This window comes from Furipterus horrens, unplaced genomic scaffold, assembly GCF_987537825.1.
Source record: "Furipterus horrens unplaced genomic scaffold, mFurHor1.1.pri manual_scaffold_10, whole genome shotgun sequence".
Classification (NCBI taxonomy): domain Eukaryota; kingdom Metazoa; phylum Chordata; class Mammalia; order Chiroptera; family Furipteridae; genus Furipterus; species Furipterus horrens.
Window position 1 is genome coordinate 61,876,813 of NW_028327180.1, and position 19,301 is coordinate 61,896,113.

Consider the following 19,301-nt stretch of genomic DNA (forward strand, 5'->3'; position numbering starts at 1 on the left):
CAGCCACTGCCTCTGAGTGCCGCATCCAGTTTTAGGTGGTAGATTTTCAGATGCCTATAGGTTTTTGTTTGTCTGCACAGTGTTGACTCATAGTTTTCTTTTTATCCTCACCCGAGAATATGTTTATTGATTTCAGGGGGAGGAGGGGGGAAAGAGAGACAGAGAGAGACAGAGAGAGACAGAGAAAAACAATGATGATGTAAGAGAGAACTATCAATCTGTTGCCTCCCATATGTGCCCTTACCAGGGATCGAATATGCAGCCTTGGTGTATCAGGATGACGCTCCAACCAACTGAACCACCCAACCAGGGCTATAGTGTGTTGTTATAAAAAACTAATTACTTACTTAAAAAATCAGGACAGTTTAGCCATGGCCTGTTAGCTCAGTTGAATAGAGCATTGTCCTGATACACCAAGGTTATAGGTTTGATCCCTGGTCAGGGCACATATAAAAATCAATCAGTGAGGCCCCGGCCTGGCAGCTCAGTTGGTTAGATCATCATCCTGATATGCCAAGGTTGCAGGTTCAATACCCAGTCAGGACACATAAGAGAGACAACCGATGATAGCATAAATAAATGGAATGAGAAATTGATGTTTTTCTCTCCTTCCCTCTCTTTCTCTCAAAAGAAGAAAAATAAAAGAAAAAAAAAAAAAGAATCAACCAGTGAGTGCATAAATAACTGGAACAATGAATCAATGTTTTTGCTCTCTAAAATCAATATAAGAAAAAATTTTTTTAAAAATCAGGATATTTCAAATACAAATTTAAATTCCCTGTTTCTCCTGGAAGATGAGGGATCTGGCAATGCTGGGGCCTCACTTCTGTGTGACAATAATTGGCTGAAACTAAAGTGGCTGTTTCCAATAGATGGGCACATATTCTTTGCCATAGTCCCCACTACTCCCTCTTGTGCTCCACCCATCTCACTTACTGATGTCATTTGCTTGGTCCCTATAGACACTGAGTTTGCAACACCTGATTTGGATAAGTTGAAGCATACAAGGAGAGGGGAACAAAAAAAAACCCTGGAATTTACTTATTAAAAAATTGTGTATTTATTCTTACATGTTTAAACTTCGGTCACCTTCAAAGTACTCTCCATTTGATGCAATACACCTATTGAGATATTTCTTCCCACTGCTCAAAGCAGTTTTTGAACTCCTTGATTTTGATGCCTTTTAGTGCTTCTGCTTTTGCTGTTGTTGTTGTTGTTTGTTTGTTTCACTTCTTCCACATTGGCAAAACCTTTTCCTTTGAGAATTTTCTTCATCAGGGGAAACAAAAAAAAGTCGCTTGGGGCACAGGGGTCATGTCAGTGTGGGCAGGTGCCCTTGTAAATCACCCATCATGAAATGGGCAAACGTGTTGAAAGAGGCTTCAAAAAAAATTCACTGAAGCTGAATGCAGCATCTAATAACAATGCCAGCTGGTGCACTGATCCAGATGGATTCCTAGAACTCTCCCCTAGCGGGGAAAGCCTGTACTACAAGGGGCCGGTGAACACAATTCCGGGTTTTTTACCCCCCCCCCCGCCCCCCCCATATTAGAAGGAGAGGCCAGACTGATTAGTGGCTTGAAAGCGTGTTTGTCGTGTGAAGACCAGCTGGAGCAAAGGGGATGTTTATCTTCTGGAGCATGATTATAGCCTTCATGTTTACAGGGCTAAGATGGAGAGGGGGGTAGGCAGGTCTGCTCTGTAAATCTCTAGGAAGAAAAACTAGGACCAGTGAAAATGTGAGGGTGGGGGTGGGGAGGGGAGACAACAGGGAGGCCCTGTTCAGCTCGACATAAGACCATCTTTGGAACATCCTGTTTCAAGATGCAACAAGTTAGTAACATCAGGAAGAGGCATGCCCCTGGCACAGTACAGGTGTGGGGGCCGTGTTTAGGCTGAGTCTGGGCACGGCTTCACCACAGTCATTCAGTGGAAGCCTAAGCATTGTGTGGGCAGTTGCACTGTATGCCCTTTGCAGTTTCTCCATGCCCTCCAGGGTTGGATTCCGTGCCTAGACTGGGTGCCGGGGGAAGATGAAGAACAGAAAATGGCCCTGCTCTGTCGACCTGGAAGCTGAAGGCTGCTCATGCTGCTGCTACTAGAAGCTGGAACTTTGAAGGGAACAGGGCAGGAGGGACAAGATGTTACAGTATTTTGTGCTGCAGCCAAAAAAGCAAGGGCTTTGGGTTGGAAAAGTTGGGTCTTTTTACCTTACTGTGCCTCTGTGTCTTAGTAAAATATCTCTCAGTGAAGTAAGGAGGACTTACGTGAACGCGCTGAAAACCTGCTGCCCAGCACCTGGTCGGTGGGAGTCCCTGTGGAAAGGCGAACGCCTGGCCCCACGTCCTGCCTGAGAGGTTCAGCCATCCTGGATGGAGCAGCCGAAAGGCCTATGTTCTGGTCTAGGCTGTGTGGCCAGAAGTCTGAGGTCCAGTTTGTTCTGTCAGAGAGAGAGACGGTTGGATGACCTCTGGGGCCCCATGCATCCTGGCCACCTGATGCCCTGAAAGGAGTCTGGACATCTGAGCTCTCTGTCCAAGAGGGACACATGGAGGACAGAGTTGGGGGTGTGGGGGCTACTGGAGGCCGCTGCTGTGAGTGTGCTCCTAGATGAGAAAGGGACCTATGATGTTGAGATCTATAGTAAGAAACATATATTCAATCTTCCTTCTTGTTCCTGGCGCAGAGCTCCTAAAACTCCTGGAATTTCCTAACTGATAAAAGCAATCAATGTGCCTTTTGTTATGTTAATAAGTGAATTTGGCCCCCCCCCACCCCTGTCCAAAGATGGGGCTGGTTGCCAAGAGAATCAACCCTGTGATTAGAGGGTTGCAACTTGACGTCCCACACTGACGTGGGGAAGAAAGGGGCTGAGGTTTGATTGTAATGGTGAGATACTGGGCCCCTCTGACCCTATCTGCTCAAGCCTGTTGTGTTCTTGCCTACAGACATGCTAATCATTGGAAGACTTCTGCTTGCACCTTGAATTTTTTTTGGCTTCAGGTTTTGTTTTTTACTTCTTTTTTCTCCTTGCCAGAAGGTGCCTCTTCTGAGAAGGTGGGGAACTCTGTTCACAAATAATAATTATTTACCAAAGATGTACAGGAGCCTCAAGACTGGACTGAGATCAGCAGAATTGACAGACTATAGACAGGGAATAGAGAGATTTAGAGATTTTGTTGCCCGTGGAAGTGGGGCTCTTTCATGGAATCGTGAGAAAAGCCTTTCACGGACTCATGCACAGGACAGTGTATTGTGGCAAGATTTATTCTGTGTCCCATCTCCATCCTGTCAGAACATGGAGGCAGCTAGAATACACACCTGGACTTTGGTATATGCTAATCAAGCTGGTCCTGGACTTAGCCATTCCCAAAGGATATGCTGATGAACTTAGTTCCCAAAAGATATGTTGATGGACTGAAACCATTCCCAGAGGAAATGGTAATGGACCTAGCCAGATATATTAACTAACCGTGTGTGTGTGTGTGTGTGTGTGTGTGTGTGTGTGTGTGTGTGTGTGTATGTTGGGGGGAGCAATGAGATGTAAATGATCTACTGAATATGTTGATAAGCAAACTCATCCTCACCAAAATGTGTAGTTGACAAGTATAAAAAAGGTGCCTGCAGAAGTGTAGGTGGGACTCCTATGGGCCCACGAGGAGGACTGGGAGTCCCCATTCCCCATTCCCCATTCCCCTTGCTCCTACAGGCTCTTGAGTTGGTCCTGGAGCTGCCTCTTCCCTTTACCCCCTTCCCCCCACTTCCCCTCAATAAACGCATTCCCTGATCCCACAGTGGTCTCCTGCCCTGAAAATAGTCCAATTTTGTCTTTATCAAGGCTAATACAAAGGCCAGTGCCCAGAGTGTTTCATATTAAAGCTTAGTCCTTTGGAGCCCAGGTGGCTGCTAAGTGGTCTCAGGTCCCCTCCAGGTAGTGTAGTGCTGTTGCTGGCTGCACCGCTCTACCCAGGCCTCTCTTGGAGCCTGCGTTCAGAGTCTGTGTGGCTGCTAGACCTGCATGGTCGCTACAAAGAAGATGCACACATGAACAGAGACACAGAGTGAGGGAGATATTCTTTGTTAAACTGGGTTATATTATCCTGGGCTTGGGATGGACCAGGTGCTTTTTCAAAATAACCAATCAACTTCCCAAGCTTTTGTGGGCTTCTGATGGGTCCCTTCCCCAACCAATTTATTTCCTAGATCCTCCAGGATTGTGTCTTGTATCCAATCTGATCCTTTTCATTGGCTAGACTGATATGCCTCCATGGTTGCCATTTTGGCTCCAATGCACATGTGCTTACCTCTTGCTTTATTGTTCTATCCCTTCCCCCAGTGATCTGTGGGAAAGGATAGGTGGTGTCCTGGGAGTGTGTGAAGCTGTAACTTCCTGGCTGAGCACTTATGCTCCCTAGTTGATTATGCTTAATAATGTCTGATTTCCTTTGCTCCCTGCTTTTATTTTAATATCTAGCTCCTTATGCTATGACATATAAGTGTAAATTCTGGACTCTCAAGATGAATTTAAGGAACCCCATCTTCTCAATTAGGTGTCTTCTCAGTCAATAAGCCTTTCCTTACTCCAAACTCTGATATTTTGAATATTGGCCTTTTTTTTTTTTATTAACTTATGAATTGTTTACTTCTGGAATTTTTTTAAAAGATTTTATTTATTTATTTTTAGAGAGAGGGGAAGGGAGGGAGAAAGAGAGAGAGAGAAACATCAATGTGTGGTTGCCTCTCGCACATCCCCAGCTGAGGACCCGCCCTGCAACCCAGGCATGTGCCCTGACTTGGAGTCAACAAGCAACCTTTCAGTTTGCAGGCTGGTGCTCAATCCACGGAGCCACACCAGCCAGGACTAAGAGTGCTATTTAAAGGCAAGAAGAGAACAAAAAACCAAACCAAAGATTTCTAAAACAAAGGAACTTTGGGTGGGTGGGTGGGGCACAGCCCTGCTCTTTATCTTGTCCTATGGCCTCACTGTGTTTATTCCAGATAGCCCTCTTTGAAGTGAATGCTTGGGCATTACAAAACAAACAACACTGTGAGGCATTTATACTAAGCTGGGAGAGAGGACAGGGCCTCTGGACGTGGGCTGGAACCGCTCACAGTAGCCTGGCTCTTGCTGCTGGGTCTAAGGCATAGGGACAGCCGGGGACTGCCCTGCCCAATGGCGCTCCAAGAACCAGCCACACTAGGTCGAAGAACACAGCGGGCCGCAAGCGGGCTTCTTCAAATCCTTTTCCGGTGTCCTCCTCACCCCGGGGTCCAGAACCTCGCCCTCAGTCCCACTGAACGTGAAGGTCGCTTTCGCTTCCCAGAGACCAGGTGGTTAGCCTCAGCTTTGATGAGGCTTTTGCTTCTGGCGTATGCCCCCCAATCTGTGGTGCTCCACGGGGGCTAAGCCCTGAGAGCGCTGCGCTCCGAGAAAGGCGCTGCGGAGGCATGTGCAGCCAGGTCCCGTCAGGAGCCGGCGCGTGTCTGCAGCGGCGTCGTGCCTGGAAGAATGAGAGCTTCCTTCACCCGTGTACAGGCAGCAGGTGTTTTCCTGATCCCGTCCCTGTGGCCGCTTTGTACGACTTCTTTCTCCCCAGCTTTTTCTTGTAAAACTTCCATCCAGTAAAGTTTTTAAAAAGCAAAGAACGTGTCTGGAAGATACTCACGTACGAGGAAGCTTTCCCAGCAGAGCTAAACGTCTGCGGGTCGTGAGGACTGGCCCAGTTCGAGGCGTAGGGGGAAGGGGAGCACTGGTGCTGCGGGGGCCAAGGGAAGCCCGTGGCCACAAAGGGCGGTAACGCCGGCGGACGACCAGGAACTCCCGCCGGGGGTGTGGGAGGGAGGCTCCCACCCAGGACCCGCCTCTTCCGCAGTCCCCCTTACTGTGCCCACCGTCACCGCACTAGGTCCTGGCGCTTCTGCAGCAAGAAGCCTCCGGGCCTCTCTTGGGTTGAGGGAGGGAGAATGGGGGAGGAACAGGATCAGCAGGAAAAACGAGCCCCCCAGCCCACCCTGTCTCCCTCCCTCCCGGGAGGCCCAGAAACCTGGGATGTGGGGGAGCCAGGGTCCTTCATTCTCCCGTTGAGCTGCTTCTCTGGGGCCGAAAGGGGCGGGAGGAAAATGTCTAGTGTGTCCGAAAGGAGCCGCGGCGGTCCTGCAGGAAGCTGAGAAAGGCCAGTGGCCCCAGCTCCGACGCCCGGTTCCCCTGGACCGAGGAAGACAAGAGGACCCTGCACTCAGCAAGCTGCCGTCCTCCCGGCGGGTTTGGCCCCCAGAAGGCCGGGGGGACTGGCAGAAGGTGGTGGGGTACTCCTGTCGCCCGGCTGTACGCCGGCTGGCGACATTCCTCCTGCAGGGGGCGCCCGCGAGCGCCGCAGCCTGAGGCTCGTCCCTGCCCCCCGGCTTCCCGCTTCCTCTCCTCCGTGGGAAATTTCATACCTGGGTGAAAACGGAAGGGAGAGAACAACGAGCCCTGCACCCACCAGCCAGCTACAGTGAGCATCTCCGTGTTTACTCTCTACCTACCCCCCTCCACTCCCACCACTGGATTATTTTAGAACAAACCCTAGTTTGTAAGATTTTATTCAGAGCCCTGGCCGCGTAGCTCAGTTGGTTCAAGTGTCCTCATAATACGCCAAGATTGATCTTCGTCCAGAACACATACAAGAAGCAACCAATGAATGCATAAACAAGTGGAACAACAAATTCGTGTTTCTCTCTCTTCCCCCCTCCTCTCAAATCAATACAGTAAAAAATTTTTTTAATCATAAATATTTTGGGCTGTATCAAAATAAGAGGAAGTAAGTCTATTTGAGATCAAAGAATAGCTATTTGGGCAGGAGAGATAGGTTTTGAAGCCCAAACACAATAGCATGATCACACCTTGCCATCTTGTAACACTTAACCCTTATTCACATTTTCCTCATTTTCTCAGCAATGTGTTCCTCTAGTTGGCTGGTTTGAATCAGGATCCACCTAAAGTTCACACATTACATTTGGTGAATGTTGTCTTTAGGTCTCTTTTAATCTATAGGGACGTTCTTGGAACTTTGTATACCTGGGAGACCCTTATGTAATGCAGAAAGGGGGTAGGGCTCCCGGGTCCACAGGGTGGAGTCTTACCAGGTGCTGGAGCTGTTCTAATGCAATTTGAAAAAGGAGGCAGATTTCCATTCCTTACATCCTGAGCATTGATAATCTAATTGAATTCTCATAACAACCCCCATAAGGTAACAGTTAGGTCCATTTTACAGATGAAGAAACTAAGCCTGAGGGAGGCATAAACTGCACCTGTGCTCGCCCAAGCTCTCACGGAGCATGGACAAAAAGCATTGTCATTGCTCATAACTGCCACAGATATCTATGGCCTCGTTTTGTTCCTATTACAATTTTTAAAAAAAGATTTTATTTATTATTTTGGAAAGAGGAGAAAGAAGGGAGAAAGAGAGGGAGAAAAACATCAAGGTGTGAGAGAAACATCGATTGGTTGCCTCTTACACGCCCCAACCGGGGATCAAACCCAAAATTCAGGCATGCACCCTGATTGAGAATCAAACTGGTGACCTTTTGCTTTGCGGGATGATGCTGAACTAACTGAGCCATGCCAGTCAAGACCCATTAAAATTTATTTATTAAAAATTTTTATATTTCATAAATGGGACACATATGTATAAATGTGGGTTTATAAGGTATGAAAAATAATAGAATAAGCCCTTATGTGCCTACCATTAGCTTAGGAGAAAGAACACTAAGACAGTGTCTAAGGCCTTGGTCAACCTCTCCCCAGGTTAATCCTGTCCTTTGCCCCAGTGGTAATCGTGCCCTGACCTTTTATTCTTCAGTCCATTGCTTTCCTTGGTATTTTACCATTTAGGTATGTATATATGTTGTCAAAGAATATATTGCTTAGTTTTGCTCATTTTTGCACTTTATAGAAAGTTCTGTTTTTGTATTCATCTGTGAGTTCCCTTTTTCAACTCAACATGATGTTTGAAGGATTCATTTATGTTGATGTGTGTAGCACATTTGCACTGCTTGTGGCATCTCATTGGCTATTTACTGTTTACTACACCATTATCCCCTTGGACACTTGGCTGGTTTCGGTTTTTTGTTTTTATTTTTTTTAAGTATATTTTACTGATTATGTTGTTACAGTAGTTCTAATTTTTTTCACCTTTGCTTCCCTCCGCCCAGTACCCCCTTCCCTCCAGCAACCCCACCCCACTTAGTTCATGTCCATGGGTTGTACATATAAGTTCTTTGACTTCACCCTTTCCTATATATATATATATTTTTTTTTTTTTTCCAAAAAACAGTTTACCCGTACACTCAAGGTGGCCCTGGCAGTCACAGTTCAAAGGCTCCTCTGCCCAATGAAACCCAAGCTCTGGGATGCCCTGACCAGGGCAACCAGCCAAGACATGTGGCACCAAAAGCGAGTGGAGGAGTGTAGAGAGGAAGGGCCAGGGCTGGTGCAAGGTTGAAGGTTACGAGGCTGGTGAGTGGCGGGCCATCAGCCCTGGGTGCAAAGGCCACTAGGCAAACCCCAAGGTGGGATGAACCACAAAATTAAGATTCAGAGTACTCAGGGAGTGGTGATGGGAGGAGGGTCACCATGGCCCCCCTCTTCTATCCTTTAAAGTCTGGGGGCCCAAGATGGTTCCAAGGGTCTCCAGGGTCATGCAGGGAGGAACCCTAGGTCCACCCAGCATGTGGCAGAGGCAGGATCCATAAATTAAATGTTTCTGGTGGAGTGGGAATGGAACGGAATCCTGGTGAAGGCATTGTGGATGGCGAGGCAGTAGGGCTACAGGCTCCAAAATGGGTGGGCGAACATGATGGGCCTCTTCTTGGCCCAGCGGGAGAACACAGTCTTCTCAGTGATGAAGCAGTGGGCGCTGCGGGGTGCCCGCTCATGTGCCAGGTACATCTGACACTCATCCAGCAGGCCCTTCTTGAAGTAGTGGTAAGGCACTGAGGGGTGCTTCTTCTCCCTGCAGTAGCTGTCACTGACCATTCCATAGACCACGATCTTCTCGCATAGCTCCAGGGCAAGGATCATGGTGAACCAGCCGGTGCTGAGGAAGGAGCCTGACTGCTTCCGGTTCTTGCCCGTCTAGTCCTGGAAGACCTGGTCGCTATAGGCCATCATGTGCTCGGTGAAGGTGTACACCTGCAGGCCCGGGTACATCTTGGTGAGCTGCAGCAGCATGCGGTAGGTGCGGCCATCCAGTGTACGCGGTCCATGTTCTTCCCTTGTCCCCACACCACATAGAGCGTGTCGCGGGTCTGCTGGAAATAGTGCGAGTAGTTGCGCAGCAGCAGTGGCATGGTCGTGTGCGAAATCACGCGCACGGTGCTGCGCTGGCCCACGTCCGCCTCAAAACGCACGGTGGGCGCCTGGTTCATGCGCAGCACGCACTCAGCACCGTCGATCTGGGTGCCCAGGCTTGAGCCCAGCATCTGGCCAGAGCTGGACACCACGGCACAGCTGCGGTACGGCCTTCAGACCAGTGGCTTTCCATCTGGCACTTTGCTGTATCCACTGAAGGGCAGGGACCCTGGCACAGTGGGCCTGGAGTTGGTGGAGAGGTAGAGGCCCAGGCAGAAGGCCAGGCAGAAGGGCAGGTAGGCCCAGCAGCAGGGCAAGATATAGGCAGCGAAGAAGCCCAGGGAGCACAGGATGATGAGCAAGAACCGACCCTGAGTCTTCATGCTGTCGCTGCCACTCCGCAGCAAGAGGGCTGCTGTCTCCAGGACTGGGAAGGGGTGGAAGCCAGGCACCAGGCAGGCAAGTTGGGATGTGCCGGCTGATCTCTATCTGCTGCTTGGAGCTCCATGGTAGACAGGGTGCTCTTTGTAATCCTCCAGTAGGATGGATCCTGCTCCTCCCTGGCCTGAACACTGGGGTGCCGCTCGCTGCCCTCAGCCTCATATCTAAGCCCATGTGGTCTCTGTGATCTGGCCCTGGGATCTCTGCAGCCTCACCCTCACTTCTCCCCTATCCTCAGCTCTCCTGGCTTCCTGACATTTTGACAAGGCCCGAAAACATAGTCAAAGCACTGGACTTGCAGCCTTTGAAACAGTAGCTGAGTCAGATGTCCAATAGCTGTCCCCAACCCTCACCTCATCCGCACCCATTTCTAATGCCCCTCAGCTCCCATTTGGGCTCAAGGCTGGGAAAGGAAGGCCGAGCCAGGGGAGAAGGGGGCTTCTGTGTTGTAGTGATAATAATTTTTTAAAGGATGCTTACAGTCTATTCATCAAAATATCAGGATTTGTAAGCACCATAGCTACCTAACTCCGGCCCTCTGGGCATTTGCACTAGCCTGGAAGCTTCTTGCCCAAGGCAGAGCAAGAGGGTAGGGTAGGAGGAGAGCTGCTGTCTCTGCCATGAGGTCCTGCCTGGCCCTGCTGGGTGAGTACAGCTCCCGAAGACCTGGGGCCGCCCCTCTCAACCCTGTAATGACAGCCCAGCTTGTGGTGGCTCTGCTGTCTTTGGCTGTAGAGTCCCTGGTGGAGGCAACTGGGAGGGGACTTGTAGCCAGTCTCTGGGATCAGGCTCATCTTTTGACTTACCAAATGGGCTCAAGAATTTGGGGTGGGTGCTGTCTCTGGGGATGCACTTGGTCCTGTTCAGGGCTGGCCCCTTAGCCCCTGGGGATGCTGCCAAATTCTCTTTTCCTTCCCCAGGGTCCTGCCCCAGGCTCTAAGGCCAGACTGGCTGGGAGGCCCTGATGCTGAAGCCACTAGGTGGATCCATTCAAGCTGCACCTCCTGCCCTCTGTCCTTGGCCTTGAGTCAAATGCTTGTGAAATGAATGCAGAATGGACACAACAGAGTGATCGCCAGAAGGGAGGTGTGGCTTTGTCCACACAACGGATTTGGGGAAAGGAGGGTTGTGGCTGCTCCAGGTGGTTGTTTAGTTGTTAAGTGACACACAGGGTGAGTTTAGTGAGGGCTGCTGGAAGCCACGGTAGTGAGGGGTGTACATCCCCCCTCCTTCCCTCCCTGGCTCTCTGCCCCTTCCCTCCCTTTCTCCCTGCCTGTATTTTTGTTTCCCACTCCCTATCTTGGTCCTGGGTGCCAGGCCCTGTGCTAGACCTGGAGACACAGTGACGAACAGGACAGAGGCAGCTCCCCTCCATGGGCAGGCAGTGCAGAGGAGGAAGGAGACATGGACCATGTCAGGTTGCGCGTCTGAAGTTCATCCACAGGGAGCTGTGGGGTCTGTGTGGGGACCTGGCTCAGGCCGGGCCCACAGAGTGCTTTCAGAGGGAGCTCTTTGGAGAGAGGAGTGTTCCAGGCAGGAAGAATGACACAGTCAAAGGCCACGGTAAGCTGCCCAGGGTGCTGGAGCTCGAGTTTGAGGATGCACATGATGAGAGAGGCCATTGGGCTGGGTGAGGGGACTGGTAGCCTTGGTGAGATCTGCGTCTATCCTGGGGCAGGGACACCTTTGGGGGGCTCCTATATGGAAAGAACAGGGACATAATCACATTGTTAAAATGTCACTCTGCCTGTGGAGTGCAGGATGGGTAGAGTGAGCTGAGCAGAAGCTGTGGGCCAGGATGGACTGTCCAGGTGAGCCACAGTGGTGTTTTGAAACTGGGCTGTGACTGCAGGAATGGTGAGCTGTAAGTGGACTGAGATCCTCCAGGTAAGCTCGACACTAGGGCAACATGGGGGGAGAACATGGGAATGCCTTGGAGGTGTTGATTTCACTTCCTGAGGTGAGGGAAACGCTGAAGCAGAAGCATTTTGGGTGGTATGAGGTAGCATATGGGGAGCTAATGCGTGGCTCAGTCGAGGGACCCTATGTCCAACCCATTCCAATACTCCCTCCAGGAAGTCCTCAGAAGTTTCTTTTCACTCTTAATGGCCTTGTCCTAGGGGACTGCTCTGTTGCTGAATCCCTAGCGTGCTGGAACATCAAGTCTCGGGCAGGTACAGGCCTGGGAGCCCTCTCCAAGGTGGGGTGGTGGTACCTAGGTTGTGCTTCACCTCTGCCCTTATAGCCTCACTGCTCACTACAGAACTCCCTGGCATCTGTGCAGCTGGGTATAACCAGACCACTCCGTTCATGCACTGTTTACCCATTCCGCAAATACACATTGTGGACTCTCCAAATATCATGGCCTGGGCCTGCCTCAAGCTGGGATCAAGAGATTCATGCGGGCAGGGGCTGCATCTATCTTATTTCTTTATGTTTCCCCAGCACCTAACAGACATCCTGGCACTCAGAAGGTAATACAAAATAACATTTGCCATTATCAATATTATCACTGCTATGGGAATTATGATCTCCACTCTGCCCTTGGCCACAGCCCAGACACAGACAGAGAGGGCATGGGGTGTGTGTGGGGGGGCCTTAGTTCCTGCTGCCTGGGACACCACATCCAGTGGCTCTGTTTTTCAGGGGAGCCCCAAGTGGGTCAGGGCGCCATGCCCAGGGCCTCTGTGCCCAGCCACGTCTGTATAAGGTCAGAAGAAACCACAGTGCTCTTTCTTCCATGGGTTGGCAGGTTTCAGCAGGAGCAGGTGCCCTTGGGGGGCAGCCTTGAGGCTGAGGCTCAGGATGGAGAGGGAAGGGCTGGGACAAGAACAGCCTCAGGTTGAAGGTAAGGCCAACTCAGTGGACCGCTCAGGAGTGGAAGAAGTCTTGGGTGGGGAGTGGGGTGAAGTTGGTGGAGAGCCCATGAGGATACCTTCCTGTGAGATGCTAGGGGCTGGCCAGGGAGCTCAAACCCTGACCTGCCCCGCCTTGGCCCAGTGGCCAGAAGTCTCTGGGTGGAGTCTGCCTCATTCAGGCTCAGCTGCTAGGGACCTCCTTGAAGGTCCAGCTCTCTCCTCCTGGACAATAGCCTGGATTCCAATGATATTGGGATTCTTGATGGGCATCCCCCCTTCATGGAATGCCCAGTCCAATCCAGGGCCCCCGACCGCAGCCAAGAAGCAATCTGAGAAGCCCTCATGGGATTGTGGCCTCTCTTACCCAGCTCCGAGGCCTCTGCCACCCAAGGATCGGCTCCCCAGGAGGCCTGCTGGTCAAGGGTAGGAGCCTGTGAGTCTGTGGGATGGAGAAAACAACAATGGGGAATGGGGCAGAGCTGGATGGGGCAGGGCTTCATGGGCCCTCTCAGGGATAGGACTTGGCCCTACACTGAAGGGAGCCAAGGCAGGTCCTAGGCAGGGTTTGAGGGGCTCTGAAAGTGGTGGAGATAGCCAGGGGCATGGATACCAGGCCACATCTATCAGAACATGGTGGCAGTGGGACTGCCCGCCTGGACTTTTGATGTATGCAAATGAACCATATGCAAATTAACCTGACAAAAGTGTTGATAGGTAAACTCAATTTAATCAAAATGTATGTTTGGAAAGGTGTGGAGACGGCCCCTGCAGAGACACAGGCAGGTGATTCCTATGGGTCCCTGTGAGTGATTGTGGGTCTCCACTCCTTCCTTCTCTTTTCCCTCTTCCCTCTTCCTTATTTTCCCTTGCTCCTACGGGCCCGCAAGGTGGACCAGGAGTTACCTTTCTCCCCGCTTCCCTTGCTCCTTCAGGTCCTTGGGCCCTCAAGTTAGTCCGGGAGTTTCTTCTTTCCTCTGCCCCACCTTTCCCCTTTTTATCCTCAAGAAAACTGTTGTTCAGGCCTAGAGTGCTCTCCAGGGAATTTTCTCAGAGCAAGGCTACCTGACAACACCCAAATGGAAGGTCTGGGGTTGTGTAGCCTGTGAGGCAGGGGTGATGCCCCACATACCCTGGACCACAGGACTCAGCCAGGGAGGCAACAGCACTGGCCTCTGAGGTGTGCTGGGTGCAACAGAGCACAGGAGGGAGGGTGTGCCTGGGACAAAGGGAGTTTCCCAGCTCTGGTTTCCTTCCATTTGATCCCTCACAAACATTTATTGAATGCCTGCTGTGTGTCTAGCCTAGACTTGATTAACTAGTCTTGGAATTGTGGTGGGGATTCCCCACACCGCTGTGGCAGAGCCTCCTCTGGGACTAAGAGGCTTGAGGCTCCAGAGGGAGCCAGTCTCTGAGGGTCCCAACAGGGACAGAGCTGATTCTGACAAGTGGAACCTAGTTACTGGCCCTGAGCCAGATTTCAGGGCAGATACAAAGGCAGAACAATTCTTTTCAGAAACCTGGACCTTAGCTTCTAAGTGGTGTAACTAAGCTTCTAAATAGCGTTACACTGTGCGTTGGTGACTTTATGCCATGTCCCGTGCACCAAGGACTAGACATGTCTTAGTCATACGTTCATGCCTGTAGCCCCCAAAGGCACCCCTGTGAGACCGGCTTTGTTTCTGTTTTCACAGAGAAACATGGCTGCTCTGAGATCCACCAAAGTGGCACCAGGTGGGAGGGTGGCAGCTGGTTTACTCAGCTGGGTCCCAGGAGGCCCTGGCCCTGACCCTGGAAGTGGAGAGTGTGGGGAAGAGTGACATCTGACACAAGGGGAGGCAGCACACAGGTGGGAGAGCCAGAGGCGGCTCATCCCAGTCCAGGCAGGGAAGTGACGGAACAGGCGGTGGTGATGAGACCCATGTGATTGAGGGCTGTGCACCCAGGGGGGCTCAAGAAGGCAACTTACCAGGCACCATGGTCACCCCCCTGCCTCAAGGACATCCCCATCCCTACCCTCCCTTCCACTTCTCTTTCAGGCTGGAGGGTGTAGGCAGCCTGCTTTAGATCCCTCAGCCTCCCGTAGCCCCCAAATAGAAGCCCAACCTGGGGGTCCTCCGGTTTCCAGCTTCCCCTGATCATTGAAGGCTTTTCTTGCAGAGAAGGTGCCTCCTTCCACAAATCAGTGCCTTCATTAGAGAAGCAAAGGGATGGGGAGCAGCTGGCCTATGGGCTCATTCTGTGCCCTGGAAAATCTGGGGTCCCAGCCTGCCCATCACCACGCTCTGGTCAAGCTGGGTGCAGGACTTTCTCTTCTCAGCGCAGGGAGAGATACAGGTCTACAGGGGGAGGTGCGGCTCTACCGAAAGCGCGGGGATGGCAACGAGGAAAAAGCATGGGATGCGCACAGGAATCCAATTCCCGGGGTTCCGCAGACACACGCAGCTGCGCATCTGTCAGCATGGGACTCGCTGCCTGGGCCTGGACTCCTGGCACAGCCCAGCCCACCCCAGGCCACATGCACATAGACACCTACATTCAGCAGTGGCCTGGCAAGGACACCTGGTCTCCTGGCTGAGGAATCTTTTCCTCTTCCTGACACTAGAGCTGACATCCACTCAGAGGGCTGGAGATCTAGGCCATTTCCATAATTCTAGACACTCAGTAAAATGCAAATGGAAGAAATGTAAAAATAGTGTTTTAAGAATCATGGCATATGCCCCCCCAAATGAAACACCTCAAACAATCCATTTTAAACATGGACAGAGGTCCTGAATAAGCAGTTCTCCAGAGAGGACCCACAGATGGCCAATAGACATTTGAAAAGATGCTCAACATCACTAATCATCAGATGCAAATTAAAACCACAATGAAATATCATCTCACACTTGTCAGAAAGGGCACCATCAATAAATCAACAAACGAGTGCTGGTGAGGATGTGGAGAAAGGGGAACCCTCACACACTGTTGGCAGGAATGCAGTCTGGTGCAGCCACTGTGGACAGCAGTATGGCGTTGACTCAAAAATTTAAAAATGTAACTACCTTGGACTTCCAGGCAAGGTGGCCACATAGGCAGACATAGCTCACCTCTTCACACAACCGCATCAAAATTACAACTAAATTATAGAACAATCATCACTCAGGACCATCAGAAATAGTTGAAGGGAAGTCTGACAACTACAAAATTAAAGAAACCACATCCATCCAGACTGGTAGGAGGTGTTCAGATGCAGACGAGCTGGTCTCTCTCCTACATGTGGTGGATAGAAATTCAGGAGGGATGTCTCGGTAGTGAGAGGCCTCAGGCCCCCCAGCCCAGGGTTCCAGTGCCAGGAAGATGAGTCCCCACTACTTCTGGGTGCAAAACCCAGCAGGGATTGAGTCGGTGGAAGAAACTGGTGGAGCTCCAAGCAGTTCCTCTTAAAGAACCCACACACGAACTCACCTACTCAGACCCACTCCGTCTGAGCTCCAGCACTGGGGTAGCAGCATGAAAGGCACCAGTGGTATATGTTAGGTAGCGTAGGTGATTAAGAAAGGACCCGGAGCCAGGAAAGTCCATTTAAGGGCTTTTATTAGAAGGGAGACACTGCTACCATGTGGACCGAGTCCCAGTGGACTCAGAAAATAGATTTTGAAAATAAAATAAAATGCAGGGAATGCGGCTTCTTCATCCCAGCGTCTGACTGGGGCCCTACCTCGGCCATCCACAATTTAAAATATTGGTTTTACTCTTGTTTTCTTGTGATGCTGCTTGTTGGTGGATGGCCGACAGCATATACATTTTGAAAGGAACCTGAGGACCCTCCTGTCAGTGGCCGTGGCTAGGGCCAGTGGGAGAGGCTGGGGCCCCACCATCAGGCGGTGCAGCCTCTGGGGCTCCTCCAGGGCTGCTGGTGCTGCTGCTGTGGGTGGAGGAGCCCTGAGGGCCACACTGGATGGCTGAGCTCAGAGTGGCGATCCTGGACACTGCTGGGTAGGGGAGCAGTCACCCTCTCTTGTCGGCTGGCTGGGGAAGTAATAGAGCCGGATTCCAGGCTGGGTGCAGAAGCGGCCATTCTCACCCCCACTCTGGCTGGGATATTTTTCTTCCTGGCTTCCTCACTGCCTGGGGGCCGTGCTGGAGCTGGATTCCAGGCTGGGTGGGGGAATGGTTGAGGGAATGGCAGGCTCAACCTTTCAGTTGGAGGAAGCACCACTGTTGGGGTCGGGGGAGGGGCCGGGTCTGACCTTTATGATGCAACCTTTCATCTTGCTTGTCCTTGTCTTGAGGATCAAGTATGTTCACATCACTCTGTCATACTTCTTTCATGTCAATGACTCTTGAATGTCTCGCTCCTTAAACCCCATATCCTTCATTATTTTTGTCACCTGGGGGTCAATGTCGCCCCAGGGCTGCTTGGTGTACAGCCTCAGTTCCTCCTTCTGACCCATGGTGACCCATGGGTCTTGCATTGTGTCTTCTAGCCTCGGCCTTTGCTTGGGGTGAACAGTCAACAACTCGCTTAACAGTTATTCACATGGCACAGAGATAAAGTCTGGGACACGGAGCTTCCCCCTTTTTATTTCCTTAAGTACTTCTGCAGGGCTGTCCCCCACAACCAGCTCATCCCCCATCACCATCCTATACAGCATAACCCCAAGACTCCACACATCGGCTTTGGGGCTGTCATAGGCTTGACGCTGCAATACCTCTGGAGCCATGTAGGAGAGGGTGCTGCAGAAGGTGGTGAGGGTATAGTTTGTAAATTCCCTCCTGAATCTGAAATCCGCTACCTTGATATTAAGGTCATGGTTGAGAAGGATGTTCTCAGGCTTCAGATCCCAATGCACTATCCCCTTTTGGTGACAATAGTGGATGGCGGATGTCATTTGTTTGAACATGGCTCAGGTTTCCTCTTTGGTTTTGCGGCCCCACTCCTGTAAGTGGTCAAATAAGTCCCCTCCACTGATGTGCTCCAAGATGAGGATGTGTTTATCTTGGGTGGTAATCACCTCATACAGTGTTGCAATATTTCAGTGGTATAAGCTCTTGAAGCATTGCAGCTCCTGAAACTGCCTAGAGATGCCCCACCGACTAATGGTTTTGATGGCCTCCTCCGTCCCGGTCAGCATGTGCTGGGCCAATTGCACCTCAGCATAGGTTCCCTTGCTGATGCCTTTCAACGTTATATAATTACCAATGTGGTACTGCTTATTGCCAGAGGTAGCTACAAAGTCATTAGACATGGTGGCTTGTAAATAAATAAATAAAATATAAAAATATTGAGAAAAATAAAATAAAATAAAAACAAATAAAAAAACCAATAAATTTTTAAAATAAAAATAAACAAATTGAAAAAACAAAATAAAAATACAAGTAAAAATGTAAAAAAGTAAAATAAATAAATAAAAATAATAATAAAATATCAAAAAATTGAGAAAAATAAAATAAAATAAATACAAAATAGAAAATACAAATAAAAATTTTAACTAAAAATAAACAAATTTAAAAAACAAAATAAAAATACTAATAAAAATGTAGAAAGTAAAATAAAAGAAAAATAAATAAATAAGTAAAATAATAAAATATCAAAAATTGGGAAAAATAAAATAAAAACAAAATAGAAAATACAAATAAAAATTTTTAACTAAAAAACAAAATAAAAATACAAGTGAAAATGTAAAAAGTAAAATAAAACCCAAAATGAACAAGAACAAAAACAAAATAAATAAACGAAAAGGAAAAGAAAAATGAGAAAATAAGCAAGCTAGTTCATGTCCCACAGGTCACCACAATCAGCTCCCTGGGCTCTCACGGACCGAGACTACCTCAGCCCCACCAGGGGCTTATATAGCGGTGATTTGGGACCCATCACAGTGCTACCTTATGAGGTCAGAGCAAGAAGTGGATCCCTGGCTGGGGATAAACTACAGTGGTTTTTTGGTCTCATAACTGTTTTACTCAGGAAAAAAAAAAAATAAAAGGGTTCCTCCCCAATTTTTTTTAATATGTGATATTCAAGATTGATATTTACTTTATTAGAAATGAAAATATGCCAGATGCAAAAAAAAAAAAAAGAAAACAAAATGAAAATGAAAAAATCTTACTTATTCTCAGATTACAGATCTGAGTTCAAACACCACCTGCTTAGAGAGGGCTTCCCTGAGCCACCCTTTCCTACCTGCCTCACCCAGCCCATCACGTTTGTCATCTTCACGGCACTGACCACGGAGCACCTGGCTCTTGTTCACTGCCCGCGCTTCCCACGAAGGGAGAAGCATGATTGCAGTGGCCACTGTGTCTAGCACGGTGAGTGGCAATGAAATGTTTAATAAATGTTTGTCCACTGGATTAATTGAATCAGAGTTTAGGGGAACAAAAGAAAATATGGCTATTTATTAACCAAAATGATTCATAAAGTATCTTTAAAAATTCATGTCTGTCCTCACTCAGCTTTTGGGGCAGATAAGACAGGAAGGAGGGAGGCTGAGGTCTGGGTTTCCAGGTATGTGGGTGCTTGGTGAAGCCGAGGAAAGACTGACTGGAAGGAGCCTTGCTGTAAAGATTAAAGAAGATGATCCACCTGTCCCTCCCTCCAGTGCTACTTGCTAAGGATGTTATGAGTTTGGATCTGCAGTGAGGCTGCAGGGTGTTTTTACACTTTGGACATCCACTTGCAGATCCCACAA

At 49.6% G+C, this 19,301-nt stretch overlaps 1 pseudogene; it reads right to left on the minus strand.

Moving 5' to 3' along the window:
- Positions 1-8,806: 8,806 nt before the first annotated feature.
- Positions 8,807-9,720, minus strand: LOC150000449 (alpha-N-acetyl-neuraminyl-2,3-beta-galactosyl-1,3-N-acetyl-galactosaminide alpha-2,6-sialyltransferase pseudogene; annotated as a pseudogene).
- Between the last annotated feature and the right edge of the window lie 9,581 nt (positions 9,721-19,301).